The sequence below is a fragment of the Motacilla alba genome, chromosome 1 (assembly GCF_015832195.1).
Source record: "Motacilla alba alba isolate MOTALB_02 chromosome 1, Motacilla_alba_V1.0_pri, whole genome shotgun sequence".
NCBI lineage: Eukaryota > Metazoa > Chordata > Aves > Passeriformes > Motacillidae > Motacilla > Motacilla alba.
In genome coordinates, this window is record NC_052016.1 from 95,042,030 (window position 1) to 95,056,966 (window position 14,937).

The window sequence follows — 14,937 nt, forward strand, 5'->3', positions numbered from 1 at the left end:
CACCGACCCACAGGTGATCATAAATCCCTAAGTGAGGAAACCAAGGATTTTGTTGCGTAATGAAGTTTAGTCACAGATGCTGCAATTCCCCACGTTCCTCCAGCTAGGGGTATGTAAGGGCTGGAGGGAGATATGCCAGCTGCAATAGCCCCAGCTGACTGATTCCTCCGGCCAAGAGCTGTCTCACGGCCAAAGGACGCAGTTCACTTCCAAGGGCTGATGGGAAAAACAGGAACAACCAACACTGGAGGAAAGCATGAGAAACGCTGTGCAGAGTCAGGCCCAGCTCACCCAGCCAGGCATTCTGCCTCCAGCCGTGGTGAAAGGAGCTCCTGAAAATCAGACTGGCATCTCAACAGCTGCCCCAAGCTGCTGGGCTGGCTCTCACATTTGAAGCTCCACTGACAGAGGACACTGCACACACAGGAGGTCCACATGGGTTCCTGCAGAGACCAGGCTTTGAATGGGAATAAACAGACAAAACATTAACAGGCTGAGGACATTCCTGGTGCTGAGAGCCTTTGAAGGCTACTTACTGAGGTAGGGTTACAGTGTGTGTTGGATATGATTTTACTCTCTGTTTTTCTTAATAGTCATACCTCAGAAGGAGTACTGAGTTAGATGGTCTGAAGCAGCACAGCTGCTGTCATATTTCTATGACTTGAACTATGAAAGCAATACAAGGATGGAGCTATTCCATCAAAGTTTGCTGCCACTGTTGGCAAGCATTCTTTTTTGTCTATTTTTGTTCGTGTGTCATTTATTGATAGCCTAATTTATAAATGGCAAGTATTGGAAGGAATAATCTTGTCTGAATTTTAGACTCATCAAAATTCAGCATTGTCTACTTTTGTCTATCACTGCCTGTTTCTTTGTGTCAACATTTGTTGTCATTGTCCATTATGTTACCTCAAGAAACTTCACAGTTGCTTTTTATCCTTCTATAAATTTGACATTTTGCCATGATTTCAGTAATTCCAACTAGATGTTTGTTGTTTCAAGATCTGGTATTTCTGTTGTTTATTGCAGCAAATTTATTTGTCTTTTCAAGATTTAATGGACCTGAAGGGACTTAGTGAAAATCACCTTGATATATTTCGCAAGCACAGGTTCTATTTTTGTCATCACAATTCTATTGTCTTAGTCTTTGGAACATAAGTATTTATTTTGTCTTGATGCAAATGATGCTGCTTCCTGTTGAACTTTACATTTTGACCTAAACTTCTGGGTTTCTCATCCTTCTAATTAATTTACCCAGAATTTCAGTCACTAGAAGTTAACTCCTTCTTTCCAGACATTGTTTGGCTCAAATGATCAAACCAGAAGAAATAGGTAGAGTATTTTTAATAAGAAGACTAACTCAAAGACTTCAGTATCTCCCATCTATTTTTTAAAGATTATATAATGCAACAATTGCTTACAGAGATGTTTTCTTCATTGGTTTGTCAGCCAGGCGGTTGCTGTTCTACTTATGACTACGCTTAAATTGTGTCTTTCCAGCCTTTAGCATATGAATTCATAGAAAAAGGGTGCCAGTGATATAGAGAGATAAAATCAGTTTTCTGGTTGTATTTTTTTGAGAGACTGCCTTTTCTGCTGATCTCTTAAAATTCAAACTGTGGCTATCCAAAGGTCAGATCTGACACCTGAGGTTTTGCTGGGGCAGAGAACCAGCTTGACAGAAACATTTTGCTGATTTACCAGTATTGATAAGCTTTGTGATAACAGCAGGAGGAGAGTTTGTGGAAAGATTCTCCACACAAGCACTTTCATTCAGAAGAGTTCTGGTTGTCTGAAAAAACTAGTATAAATTAATTTGCATGAACACTGTATTGCTTCTGTGATATCCTGTGAAGGTAGAAAAGTGCCTATGGACAATTTCTTCGCATGGATTTAGGCCCACTCACAACTCCCAAAGAGAGAGGGATGGTCCAGTCTGGTTAGTGGCAGAAGCTGAGGGCCTCTAAGAAACCCAGAAAGAGTTCTACTTTCCTATCTGGCTACTCTTGATTAATCCTTACTGTTGAATTTAGAGGTAATTAATGGGAAATACTTCCACCCCCAGTCATGATTTAAGCTGGCCATCTGTCTTCTGAGAATAGATGTTAACAGAGCAGAAACAGCTCTGATGATAGAAAAAAAATCTGAATGCATGCTGCACCCCCGCTCAGTTCTTCATTCTCAGGCTGGCCTTGTGGTTAGAGCAGTCATTAGGAAACTGGTGACCTCCCTTGCCCTGAAGAAGAATGTGCTCCCCCAGCTTCTCCTAGGACACTTTCTGCTTCTTCTGAGGCACCTGGCTGAATTTGTACCTGGTAGTAAAGATTTGCCTCTTGGAAGCAAATGTGTGAGAGCCCAACCCACTTAAAAGGAGTCAGAGCCTCAGAATATAAATTTCTTATTAATGTCCATCCCCTAAACGGCTAGAGCCACTAGTATTCACTACTAGCCACTAATATTCACTCTTGGCCGTTCTCTGTTTTCCTCATGACTTATAAGTTCCGAACAAGTTACATTGCAGTTTCAGGATACAGAATGGAGTGTTCTTCCTCAGATGTAGAAGCCCTTACAGACCTTAGAACCTGGTTTCTGCTTAATTTTCTGACTGAAAGCCTTGTCTGGGCTTTGTGGATTGTTCTCAGTTTGAGTTGTAAATCACTTTTCTTTTATGAATCTTGGTACTGTCTGGGAGTGCAGTGTCTGACCCAACCAACTCCATGTCACCCACCTGTCCTGTGACATCTGCAGCAGTGGGAATGTCTGCACTGAGGCTGCTGAGGCAGTATGAAACACCCTTGGCTTGGCCTAGCCTATGATCCATGTGTTACCTAGTGTGCCACTCTGTAATGTCCCCTGAGGATGTCAGGCAATTTTTTTAAGATACAAGAGCCTCAAGATCCTCACTGAGCTAATCAGTGCTCTGGACAGAGGGTGTGACCCTCACTTGTGCAATTGTCTGACCAAACATTTAGAGTTGCCTGCACGTGCTTGGGAGTCCAGTACACAGTGCACACTTACTCTGGAATCAAGAGTATGTGAGGGCTTACCTGCCATGATTTGTCAGTCTTTGCAGGATGAATATTCACTGAACTCATGCATTTTTTCAATTTCTTTCATAATTTCTATTACTTACTTCTACATTAGGGATGTTTATATACCCTGAGAGATACCAACATGTCCACATTAGGTGATAAAACAAAGTGTACTTGAATTTTTCTTATTTTACACTTACTTGCTTCAGCTGCTCTTTTGTAAATAGAAAGGAGGTGAAATATGGTATCTCCTTCATGCTGAGGTATAGTTTCCACAGCAGTGGAAGGACCCAGAAGTGCCCAAATCTGCTGCTTTTGCATGCACGTTTTTCCCAAATTCTCCACTTTAATGCAAACGGAGCCTGCAGTTGAGGCAGTGGCCCTGCCAAGCTGTGCAAGGTGTCTCCAGTCTAGACTTTGCCTCTGTGGAACAACCGTTCCTTCATATCTCACTGGCAATTTGAGCACGAGGCAGGTTTCATTTCCTTTTGCGGTCGCAGGGTGCAGAGTGACCAGCTAGCACAACCCGGAAGGTGAAGCGATGAGCAGTGAGGCCACGCCTGTGACAGAAGACCATGGCTCCAGGGAAGTGCTGCCTGAGCAGGATACCCACAGGCCCTAATGTCCAGCCTAGGTGAGTGAACTGAGGTTTCAACAGAGCTGTGTGGTGCTGTGGGACTTAAGTGGCTAGTAAGAAACAGTCTCTAGGAAGAGACTGCCAGAAAGCCTGTTTCCCAAAAGGGCTTTGACACAGCACTAGAACTGGGATTTGGAATGAGAAAATGTCTGTTGGTATAAAATATTAAGTTTCTTTGCTCAGAAATGCAAAATCTTGCTACTTTACATTTGTTCTCAGTGCTCAAAATTCATCTGTTTAATTGTTCCCTCTCTGGAGAAGCATTTTTTTGCCTATATCTGCATTACTCTATATTTCTGAGCCACAAATAATGGAAATTTGTTGTTGTGAGCCTTTTTTTTTTTTTTTTTCTTCCCTAGAAGGTTTTTCTGCTCCAAAGTAAGAACAAAGGGGAGGAAATGAGCAAACTTTCCCAAAAGCACTACTTGAGACCTTACAGGAACAAATCTCCAGACTGCGGGAATTCCAGATTTCATGGAAAAATAATTTCTCTTTTGGCTCTTAGCAGAATTATTAATCACCGTTCTTGTGAGATGAAATTGCACAACTGAAAAAAACCAAAAAAGGAATATAAATTCAAGTGAGAGTTACCTACACTTTTGCATTTCTTCCGTTTCCCTGTTTATGTAAGAAAAAAACAGCTATCATACCAGCTTGCACAACTTCCCCCACCCACCAGCCCCAGGTCTTTATCCTATTGCTAACCAAAAGCACAAGCCATCAATAATGGGTGAAGAAGGGGATGGTAAACTCTGCCAGTGTCAATGACAGGGGATGGACAGCCTCAGTTTGAGGCAGATTTTCCAACAGCATCTTACATGGTGATCAGTGTGCTTCTCCTTGAGTCATGCCTCTTGAAACCAACTGTGAATTTACTTTAAAAACTTCACATGACAATTAGTTTTGGGTTTTTACTTATGTGAAAGAGTAGTGTTTTCTGCTTCAACTGTATGTCTGATCATTTCCCTGTTTCCTTTCTCATGAGAGGTAATGAAAAATAGTTTCCAGTGTAATTTTTCCTGGTGCTAAAAGTCCTCCTCTTTCTCAGCCAAAGAGTGACAGACAATTTTGGTTTATTCTTGCAGCAAAAGCCCTCTTTGCCTCTGATACCCTTATTGCTCTATTTAATAACTTATTTTCATGCTACAATATCTTTTTTGTCAGTTGAGACCAGAATCACACCCCATGCTCAAGATAAGGATATGTTGCACTACTATAATAACATTTCCTGTTTTGTTCTCTGTTCTTTTGCTAGTAACTCTTCACAACCTCTTTGCCCTCTTGGTAGCTTCTGAACATCAGGCTTTTTTTGCAGAGAAAATCCAAAATTACCTCAAATGTCCTTTCCATGTAGCAAAAGATGATCACTTTGTGTGTTTGTAGGATTATTTCCCTGAGAATAGGACTTTGTTTAGTTCAACAGCTGAAAGAAACCAAATAAAGCTGGAGGATACCTGATCTCATGGCATTTCCCAAGAAAATTTATCTACTGTCCCAAAGCAATCATTCTGCTACAGAACTGACTGGCATTTCAGTTAGTTTCACAGGATCTAGGAAACTTCCAACGTTTGGGCCTCATCCTGGAGCCTCAGTCCTGGACTGGTGTGTTTGGAAGAGACAAGTAGAGAGTATGGCTTTTGGATTCTGGCATGTGAGGCTGAGATGTGGTGCAGGAGGACAGGGAGGTGCACCTGCTCGTGTCTCGTGAAGAGCACACTCTTCACTGCTGACGTGGGAGGTCTCAGACCAGCTTGTTTCTGTAGGCTGTCAGCTGCAGAGGAGACCTTCAGGAAGTTTGGCCTATGGCCATGGACCCTGAGAACAATCGGGCAGGAGTGCTTGAAGCCTTCAGCTCTTTGAAAGCACTGAGGGCCTCAGAAGCTGCTAGCAGCCTGCAAGCTCTGCTGCTGGCTATGGAGATGAGGCGGAACACAGATGCTTACAATTGAAATTATGGATATGAAGTAGCCAAGAACTGACCTCCACATCTGGCTTAACACACACTGAGGACTTGTATTTCTAGTGTAGGCCTTGATTAGCTGTGGGTTAACCTCCCTATGGAGGAAGCAGGAGCTTGGGCTCCACTGCCTCAGAGAACTGCCTCACAGAAGTCATGGACCCAAAATCTGAAGAATAACTTACTTTAAACAATGTTTGTCTTATGTTGACTCCATCATTCATCATTGTTTTCCTGTGGAACTGTGGATTGCCCATATTATAATGCCTACATGCTATGGGGAAAACACATGGGGTAGAGTTTCTGCTGTGTCTTGCCTGCAATGTGTGCTTCTTACCGGCACCTTGCAGGACAAATTTTTGAACAAAGATTCACAGATCTGTGAAGAAGTCCTGGTGAAGACCTGCCTGCATTTTCAACAGGCCATAGTTACACATAGGTTCTTTTCCATGTAGAATCCTAGAGAAATTAGGATTTTGGCCTGGCTGACAATGGGAAAGTGTGTAATTGATACACCAAGACTGTGTTATCTGGTGGTAGTAGGCATGGTGACTATGGATAAGAATAAATAGCTCATTTTATATTGATGGGAAAAGAAGATTGGCTCCTGGAACAGCTCATCTCCGAGGAAAGCTTGCAGGATATCATGTGGAGAGCTGTAAGAAGGTTTTTGATAGAGAAAGGATTCTTGGTTAGTGAGGGAAGGCAAAACAGATTATGTTGAGTTTCTGTTTTCATGGTGGAGAAACAAGCCTGAAATCTGGGGTAATAGGTGCTAAAAGGCACTCTGCATGCCACTTGGTATCTCTACAGTTTACAGAGGTAGGCAACAGTCGATATTCTCAGAATTTCTTAAAGCTGGCCAAACTAGGAACATAGAGTACAATTAACAGCCCACTTTCTGACATAATCTAGCCTAATTTCCATGTGAGTAGCTGCCAAAAGCCAGACCCAGAGAAAGTTTTCAAATTCGCAGCCCTCCCTGCTTTGACAGGTGCTCTAAGATCTAGGAATTAAGTGCTCTAAGCATTTGTGAACTCTAGCAAAGGAGTCCTTGACATTTGGATACCTCCTACTTCAACTATGCAAAAACTAAAAAATACATTGATTTTTTTATTATAGAAAAAAAATTAACTTGGGTGATATTTCATTTTTATGAGAAGGCTTGTTTTTTCTTTCCAAAATACTTTAAACTTTCAGGGAACGCAAACTCTAAGTTGCAGCCAGATCTGATGAATGCAATTAGATAATATTAAAGAGAAAAACAGTTCTTCCAAAAACCCAGTCCCTAACCTAGAGGAAAAAAAAAGATATTTTCCTAAGTAGCGGTATTGTAAATTTTTTTAAAATAACCGAAGCTCTGCTTTTGCACGCTGTCAGTATGTCATGACCCTCTTCTCTCAGTAGGACATTAACTTCCAGTAATTCATATGCATTAAGGAAGAAACAAGACTATTTAGTAAGATGTCTTTATAAACAATATAATTTGTCAAGAAATTATCTTCAGTTACTTTCCAGGGAATTGAAATTCATTTTAGTTGTGTAAATCAATAACAATTGTGTCTTATGCATCCAAGTTATGATTTCCAGAATGTCACGCATTTGTAGATATGTCTTCCTAAGAAATTGTGTAGAAAAAACTTCTTTGTTCTCATGGATGAGGTCAGATAAGAACAACAGTGATGTGCTAAATGTTTCCAGAGCAAAGAAAAATGGAGTGGGTGCTGCATGGAAGGAAGTTAGCTTCCCATGCACTCTGACAGGAGTGTTGGCTTTAAGGACCTGGGAGGTCTGGAATGGGTCTATGATGCTGCACTAAGAACTGGCCTCTTTAACCTAAATTTGGAAGATTTCACTTATGGACATCTTGTTTCTGCCCTGAAGTTATTTGGTTACTTCAGAGTTGTGTATAAACTTAGGATAAGCTTTTGTGTATAAACTTAGCATAGGCTTCTTGCCCAAAGATAATTGCCTGTTCAGACTCATCATCACCTCTGTTCTGAAAGGCATTCTGGCATCTAAGGACAGGACCACCTGTGGGGATGGAAGATTCTGGAGCCTCAGCAAAGTGTTTTTATTTCTGTAAGAGCAACAGATGTGCTGCACAGATCCTTTCTGTGGTATGGCTTGTGGGCTTCCCATGGGGATCCTGCTGGTGGCCTGGTGACATTCAGCCATTCAGAACAGCTGCTGTTATTTTCATTCTGGCTGGCTGTATGCAGACCCTGTGGGATGACAGTGCAGCTGCTTTCATTTTGGGGCAAGGCATGAAGCAGAGAAATTTATAATTTCTTTAGAAGAAGAAACTGGTTTTAAGATACAAAGGCTTTGTTAGTGATGTTATGGTTTTTGTTTGAATATTGTCCTTGGCCTGACAAGCATAACTATCATTGTTAGATCTTTTATAAACTGCTGGTGATCAAATAGCATACCAAATAATGTATCAACATGTGAGGCAAAGGAAATACTTGCCCTCCACATAAAAATGTACAGATATGATTCTGGTTACTCTAGCCAATTACTTCTGTCAAGATAGTCACCTCTATTTTACATCCTCTGAACTTTAATACCCTATCTGGCAACTACAGTGGATTTGAAAACCTTATAAGATACTTAATATTTCTGGCTTGGTGGGATGAAGGAGTGAGATGAGTAGGGTAAAAATACTGATGGCTTTGTAAAACTTAAATTCTTATTAATTCTTTGCTGTCTAATGCATGCCCTCACTTACTGCTGTGTGGGAGCCTGCAATGCCAATTGAGCTTGCCTGGCCACCACGGCCCCACCAAGCTGCTCAATTACCCTCTCAATAGGATAGGGGGAGGAAATAATACTGCAAAAAGTCCATGGGTTGAGAAAAGAACAGGTGGATGACTTACCAATTACCATCAAAGGCAAATCAGACTCAACTTGGGGAAATTATTTTAATTTGCCAATTATTAACAGAGTAGAATAGTGAGAAAAACTAATCCCATCCTCTCCCAGCCCCTCCCTTTTTCCCAGGCTGAATTTCTCTTCCAAGTCTGTTACCTCCTCCTCCAAAGTAACACAGAGGGATGGGAAACAGGGGTTGTGGTCAGTTCATAACATTTTGAACTTCTTTTTCACACTATTTCCCTACTGCAAGAGGGGTGTTCCTCTCTTAGGAGACACCTCACAAACTTCTCCAGTGTGGGGCTTCCCATGGGTAAGAGCGTTTCACAAACAGGTCTAGTGTGGGTCTTTACATGGACTGCAGCAGGAATAGACTGCTCCAGTTAGTGTCACCTTCCAGAACACCTCCTTTTACATGGGCTTCCCTGTGGCCAGTGTTCCTGCCAGGAACCTGCTCCAGCATGGACTCTCCATGGACTGCATCTTCCTTCAGGTCACATCCACCTGCTCCAGTGTGGCATTCTCCATGGGCTGCAGGAGGATATACTGTGTCATCATGACTTTCCCCATGGTCTGAAAGGGAATCTTGGCTCCAGCACCTGGAGCACCTCCTCTCCCTCCTTGTTGTCTCAGCCCTTGCTCACAGTTGCTGTGGAGCAGTTTTTACCTTTTCTCAAATATGTTCCCACGGAGTACTTACCAATGTCGCAGACGAGCTCGGGTGTGGCCAGTGTGGTCTCTTTGGGAGCTGGCTGGAACTGGCTCTGGTCAACATGGGGGCAGCTCTGGGTGTCTTCTCACAGAAATCACCTCTGTACCCTCCCAAGTTTTGCCAAACCCAATACACCCTGGTTTGGAATGTATCCACCAACAGTGTCTTCTTGGGATAACTGTCTCAAACCTCTCAATGACAGAAACCATCAGAGCTATTTGGGGACCAGCCCCTCCATCACCCACAATGTGGATGGTACCAGGGCTGCATGATAATGATAAAGGCTGGAGGAAACCTTTTCCTTGGAAACAGTCCATCTCTATTAGAATACTATAAACCTTGAAAAATGTTTCTAAGTTCCCTTTACACAGAGCATGAGATGCCTTTGCTAGCCACAAGAAGGGCACCATGACACAGATGAACAGGAAGAACCCTGAAACCTCAGGAGGGTGGATCCCCACCAGCCAAAAAAACTTTAGACCTGCCGCAGGTGCGGGCACAACCCAAACCCTGCCATCCCACAATTCCATCAGAGCCCCCTGGGGTGGCCTCAATAAATGGAGTTAATGAAACCTTTCCTGCTAGCGTCACTTGTGTCTGAATGTTTCCCTGCTGTGTCCCCTAACAGTCTGCAAGCAGGGTGCAAAAACTGTAAATGTTTCCTGGTGAATAGAGTCAGATATTAGGCAAGCAAGGCTAATATGCTGCTTAGCTAAGCACTGCTTCTTGGAGCAAAGTGAACTCTGATGGTGGTGAATTTCTGTTTCCCTATCTCTGCTTTTTATCTCAGGACTTTATCTTTTTCAATCTCATTGTTTTTCCTCTTGCATGCTTGAACTACTAACTCTTAAGATGTCAGGACCTTCATTCAGTCTGGGTTTTCAGTTTTTGTATCTTGTGTGGCTTCAGCTTGCATATTTTTCACAGGAGTAATTTTGCCGACGCACTTGAGTTACAGTCATTGAATCGCTGACACTTGAATCTCTGGATCATTGACTCCTAGTGCTGTGGGGCCAGCTACATTCATCTTGATACCAGTACTAAGTTGTTCTTTAACACTGAGAGGCAGTTCCACTAGGTTCCCAGCAAATCTCCAGTGCTTCCCTACGTTACCTTTTAAAAGATTTTTCTGGAGTTGTGCTTAACTATCCCCTGCTTCTGTTCAAAGCCATTACTTATCTCTTTGCTCTGAGAACAGATGATTTCCTTGCTTGCTGTGGTGCTATGCATACGGGCTGCCAAGGAAGCAATTAACCCCTCAAAGAAATCTCAAGGTATTTCTGTAAGGGTCTTTTTTTCATAAACTTATCAGTAGGATTTTGTTTTAGAAGATGGACCCTAAGTTACAAGGCATTCAGCAGTGATTTTAGTTTCTTATGAAAGCCACAATAGCTTTTGCTCAGCTGGCAACTATCCTCTTTAGCCAGGAGCTCAGTTTCCCATCTGCACCATGACCTGGGAACAAGCTGGGCATGGGGAGCAGACTACAGGATTGAGGGCTCTTCTGAGGTATGAGCAACAGTATAAGCACCTCTGATCCAAGTTTCAGTGGACTTTGTGATAGAATAACCTTTTATGTGCCCAGAAAATTGAAGTTAGCTTTACCTGAATATATTAAACCTTTCCCTAGATGAAAATGACATGTTGTGGTTGGAGGATATTGAACCCACCACTGAATGCAGATGGTTACTCCAGAATTTTCACCAAAGTCTCTTACATCAGGAAATGAGAAAGACCTTGATTCTGATGAAACCTCACAAACTTGAGCAGGGAGTAATTTGTGAGCTTCCAAAGGCAGGAGTCTGAACTGTTTGACAAAAACATTGTGAGATTTCGTTATTGCAGGTTGGTTGGCTTCCTTTTTTTAACTCTTTTGCATTTTTTTTTTGTTGTTGTCATATGGAAAGTGCAACCCCCAGACCACTTCAAAGGAAATGCTATACCAAGAACAGGGGAGACCATGGGTGTCACATAGGTAAGGTTTTTGCTTAGAGGCACATGATTGCGACATCTTTGTGTGTTGATGTGGAATTGTTGCATGCTGACGGTAGAGTCCCAGGAACACTGTAAGGAAAAAACAGAATTCACAACTCTGCCAGGGAAGGGAAACAAAATTTGAATGACCATAGGATAAAATCTTCTTTCCCTCACAGCCTTGATTTAGCTGTTGGCGCAGATAATTGGTTTTTCAGCACTTTCTTTGATCAGCTCAGCTTCAGTGAAGCAGTTTCCTTCAGTTCATTAAAAACTGTTCCTGATTCTCCAGAGACTTTTCAAGCTGCTCTCAGGGAGCTTGACTAGACCACGCAAAGCTGTTACTTGTTTTCAAGCAAAATCTGTTTCAAAATGCCTTCTGCCATCTGAGTATCCCCTCTCTGTGCTCCCCAGCCAGCAGATTTATTGCACTATAATTGTGCTAAAAGGAATAAAGAAAAACCTATGTTAGTGGTAAAAGATATCTGATTAATTGGAACTATGAGATGCTATCTCTTATAGGTACTTAAAGTAAATTGCTACAGTAATTTTCATGTTCTGCTCTATTCAGTGGGAGGTGTCTCAGAATGAAGCTGTGTATCTTGCTGCTACAGATATGAACTGCCCAAGCCAGATAAAAAGAGCTCACAGTAATATCTGGTACCAGATAAGCAGAGAAATCTCTGCAAAAGACCCATCCACAGAGAACAAGCCACTTCTCTGCTTTCTGAATTTTCCAAATGGTAGGTCAAATTTTTTATATTGTCATTTAACCAGAAACAATAGAAGTATTTGATAGGAAAATTTATTTCAGTTCACTTATGTGCTTCTTTATCTCGAGAAATAATATTTGATTAAAATAGTTGGTATGCTTCCATGACAGACAAATAGTGTTGGGACTAACAAAAATTTACCTTGTAGTGAAGTGTATTTAGAAATGGATTTTGCATTCAGTTTCCTGGCATATATTTTTACTAATTAGTCAAAGACACAGAAAATCTTGACTCCCCAATTGATTTTTCAGAGTTTGGTATATTTATGTATTTTGTGTTTAAAAATAATTTTTAAGAATAATGTGTATATCACTTCTAGAAATTCTATGCTTTAATACTGAAATTCCTAAATTTTACACCTACACCTGTAACTAGTGTAATTGTTAACTGTTGTGAATGCTAGTTTTGGAATAAGTTCAGTTTCAATGTTGCAATTTTTATAGGGTATTTTCAGTCAGAATGGATTTTCTGGTTTGATTGAAGAATGAAAATCACTTCCAAAAGGTGTATAGATGTATATATCAGTAAAAAAAAAATCCCACAAAACTGCTCTTTCATGTTATTTTTACATTGTAAAGTTTTTTGGGTAGAAAATGAGATACTATTTCTGGGTTTTGTTAGTATGCTAATATGTTAATTTTGTCACTTACATGAATGGTATTATAAACATTTTGTTGGAAAATAGAATTTTGGAAAGAAAAGCAGAAATATGTTACTAGCACAGTCGCCTTCAGAGAAGTAATGAGTTAAGCCCCGCAGACCACTGCTTCTGCAAGACACACTGTGGGTTCCCCCTACTCTCACGTTCCTTTGGTAGTGGTTCATTAGCAGCTAGGCTTTGACCTACTCAGATAGTTATCCCAAATTTTGAGTCTAGTGCTTTTCCAGCACCACATTGAAGTTTTTGTTTACAGAGCTTAGGTTTACACACCTACCATCCAGTCATTTGAAGCTGTAAGGCACTGCAGAACCAGTCTTCTCTTGTTGTTTTCTGTCTAGACCTGCAACCTCTGTTTCAGCTCATATTGAGGTGATTTGGTGTTTACTGCTTACTTAGGAAAATGCAAACAGAATCAGGTTGCTTTTTCAGTTGCATGAGCTCTTTGGATTTTCAGGAAACCATCTTCTTTTATTAGAGCCCTCTATATAGTGCATATTCACACACACAACTCCCATACCCTACTTGAACTGCTGCTGGTACACAGCAACTTAAAAATGGAGGGAAATTCAATAAAGCAATCATCAAATTTGGTGGGAGAATCTCAGCTCAAATAATTTGCATTCTTTTGGTGCAGGCTGGTAGCCCAGTATGTGCAAGGTCTCTAAGACATATTTTTTCAGTAAACAGAAGGCTAAGTGCAACAACTGGCAAGTATGGAGATAAGAAATTATGAATTTCTTTCTCCTGAATCATTCTGGCACTTGTTAGAAAAGTTGGTGAGAACAAGTAATTGGCTGTCTCCCTTCCTAGGCGAAGCTGCATCTTAAAAATGGTGAAGCACATCTCCTTGCAACTTTCTGGTAATCACCAGCCTTCCATTTCTGAGGCTGTAATAGCACTGGCAATAAGGACTTGCCAGTGTCTCCAACAGTGGTATTACTTGTGGCTAAATTCCTAATAAACACTTACAAATAAAATATCAAATGAGACAAAACCCCTCACTTCAGAAAGACTTCAAACTTCTTCTATGAAATGATTTTTTCTCAAAAAATCAATCAGTTTAGTTTTTGTCATCTTGCTGAGGTATCACTCACTTAAGATAGCTCTAAAAATAGAAGGGCAGTTAATATAACTGCTGGCATACCTTGTTGGGGTCCAATAAGTTGCTGAAACAAAACCAAACGCTTGGTGGGAAAAGGCTTCCAGTAGAGAAGGAGTATTCTGGATATTTTTGCTCCCTGCTGGTGTTAGAAATGATTTCTAGGAATAAGCCTCATGCTCTGAATGATGAACAAGGATGAATGCTTTGCTGTGCTGATGCTGTGAATTTCATTGTGCCATTTTGTGAAGTGTCTTTTTCTCCCAAGGGTCTGTCCAGTCCCAGGTCATTCATGAACCCTGTTCTGGGCCACCTTGTTCTTCCTTTCCAGGGCAAAACTGTTGATGTTAGTGTTGAAAAGTACCCTTGAAAAATCTGTTCACCTACGCTAAGGTTTCCTTAAAATTAAAGAAGTCAGTAGATTTGCACTTGTAGTGGTGCTTTTCTCCAGAAATAATGAAAGCAAGTAGATCCTCACACATATTTCTCCGGACTGGTTACTCACTTCCTGTAAAAAGCACGGCATCAGCTTTGCTGTGATATTAATGCTGAGATGCTGCATTTTTTGGTCTAAACCTCATTTTTCCTGTGATTGTGAATATCCCTGCACAATACCTACAATGAAATTTTCACACTTTTCTCTTCCAACACTACGTTTTCTTATTGTTTTTTCAGAAGTTAAGAATAACCTTCTGGATATTATTAAACCTTCTAAAAGAAGAAACTTTCCATATCAGTACAAAGCTGATGATATATCTGAAAGCCCAAAACTGAGTTTGCCCTGAATTTCAGACTTGGCAAAAACATAGGACTTGATAAGTCTTGTCCATGTTTATTTAGTCTGGAAGTTTTTGGCACTGAAATAAAAATTCCTTGCAGTAAGTGTGACGACAGTACTTAACATTTCTTGCCTGTTTTTTACTACTCCCCTTGTCCTCACTATCTGCAAGATAAATTATATTTTCTTTCTGATTTGATTTCTCTTGCAAACAGCTTGTCTACTCTCTGTAGGACCCAGTGGCTGCCGCTCACTCATACATGACAACAGAACCTACTGCTCTGTGATCTGCAGTGAAGAACTGCATTCAAGGCTTTTTCATGGTAAGTAGAATGCTTATAGCTACCTAGTACAGCTGGGTTGCATGCCTCCTGTCTCCTGAGATATTCCTGGATTAGGTCAGCTTAATGCCCATGATCAAATGGTCAGTTTTTTAAACA

General features: G+C 41.1%; 1 protein-coding gene across 10 annotated transcripts in view; it reads left to right on the forward strand.

Moving 5' to 3' along the window:
* The first annotated feature begins 204 nt into the window (after positions 1-204).
* LOC119701914 (interleukin-1 receptor-like 1) overlaps positions 205-14,937 on the forward strand; it is a 38,205-nt gene continuing 23,472 nt past the window's right edge. For 2 of the 10 annotated variants that reach the window (XM_038139279.1, XM_038139272.1), the window contains exons 1-5: positions 207-540; positions 3,533-3,666; positions 4,029-11,187; positions 11,758-11,929; positions 14,713-14,820. The gene's annotated coding sequence lies outside the window, so the exon portion shown is untranslated. Of the gene's footprint in view, positions 541-714; positions 3,667-4,028; positions 11,188-11,757; positions 11,930-14,712; positions 14,821-14,937 lie in introns of those variants that run through there. The other 8 variants (XM_038139265.1, XM_038139248.1, XM_038139207.1 and 5 more) reach the window with 8 other exon arrangements.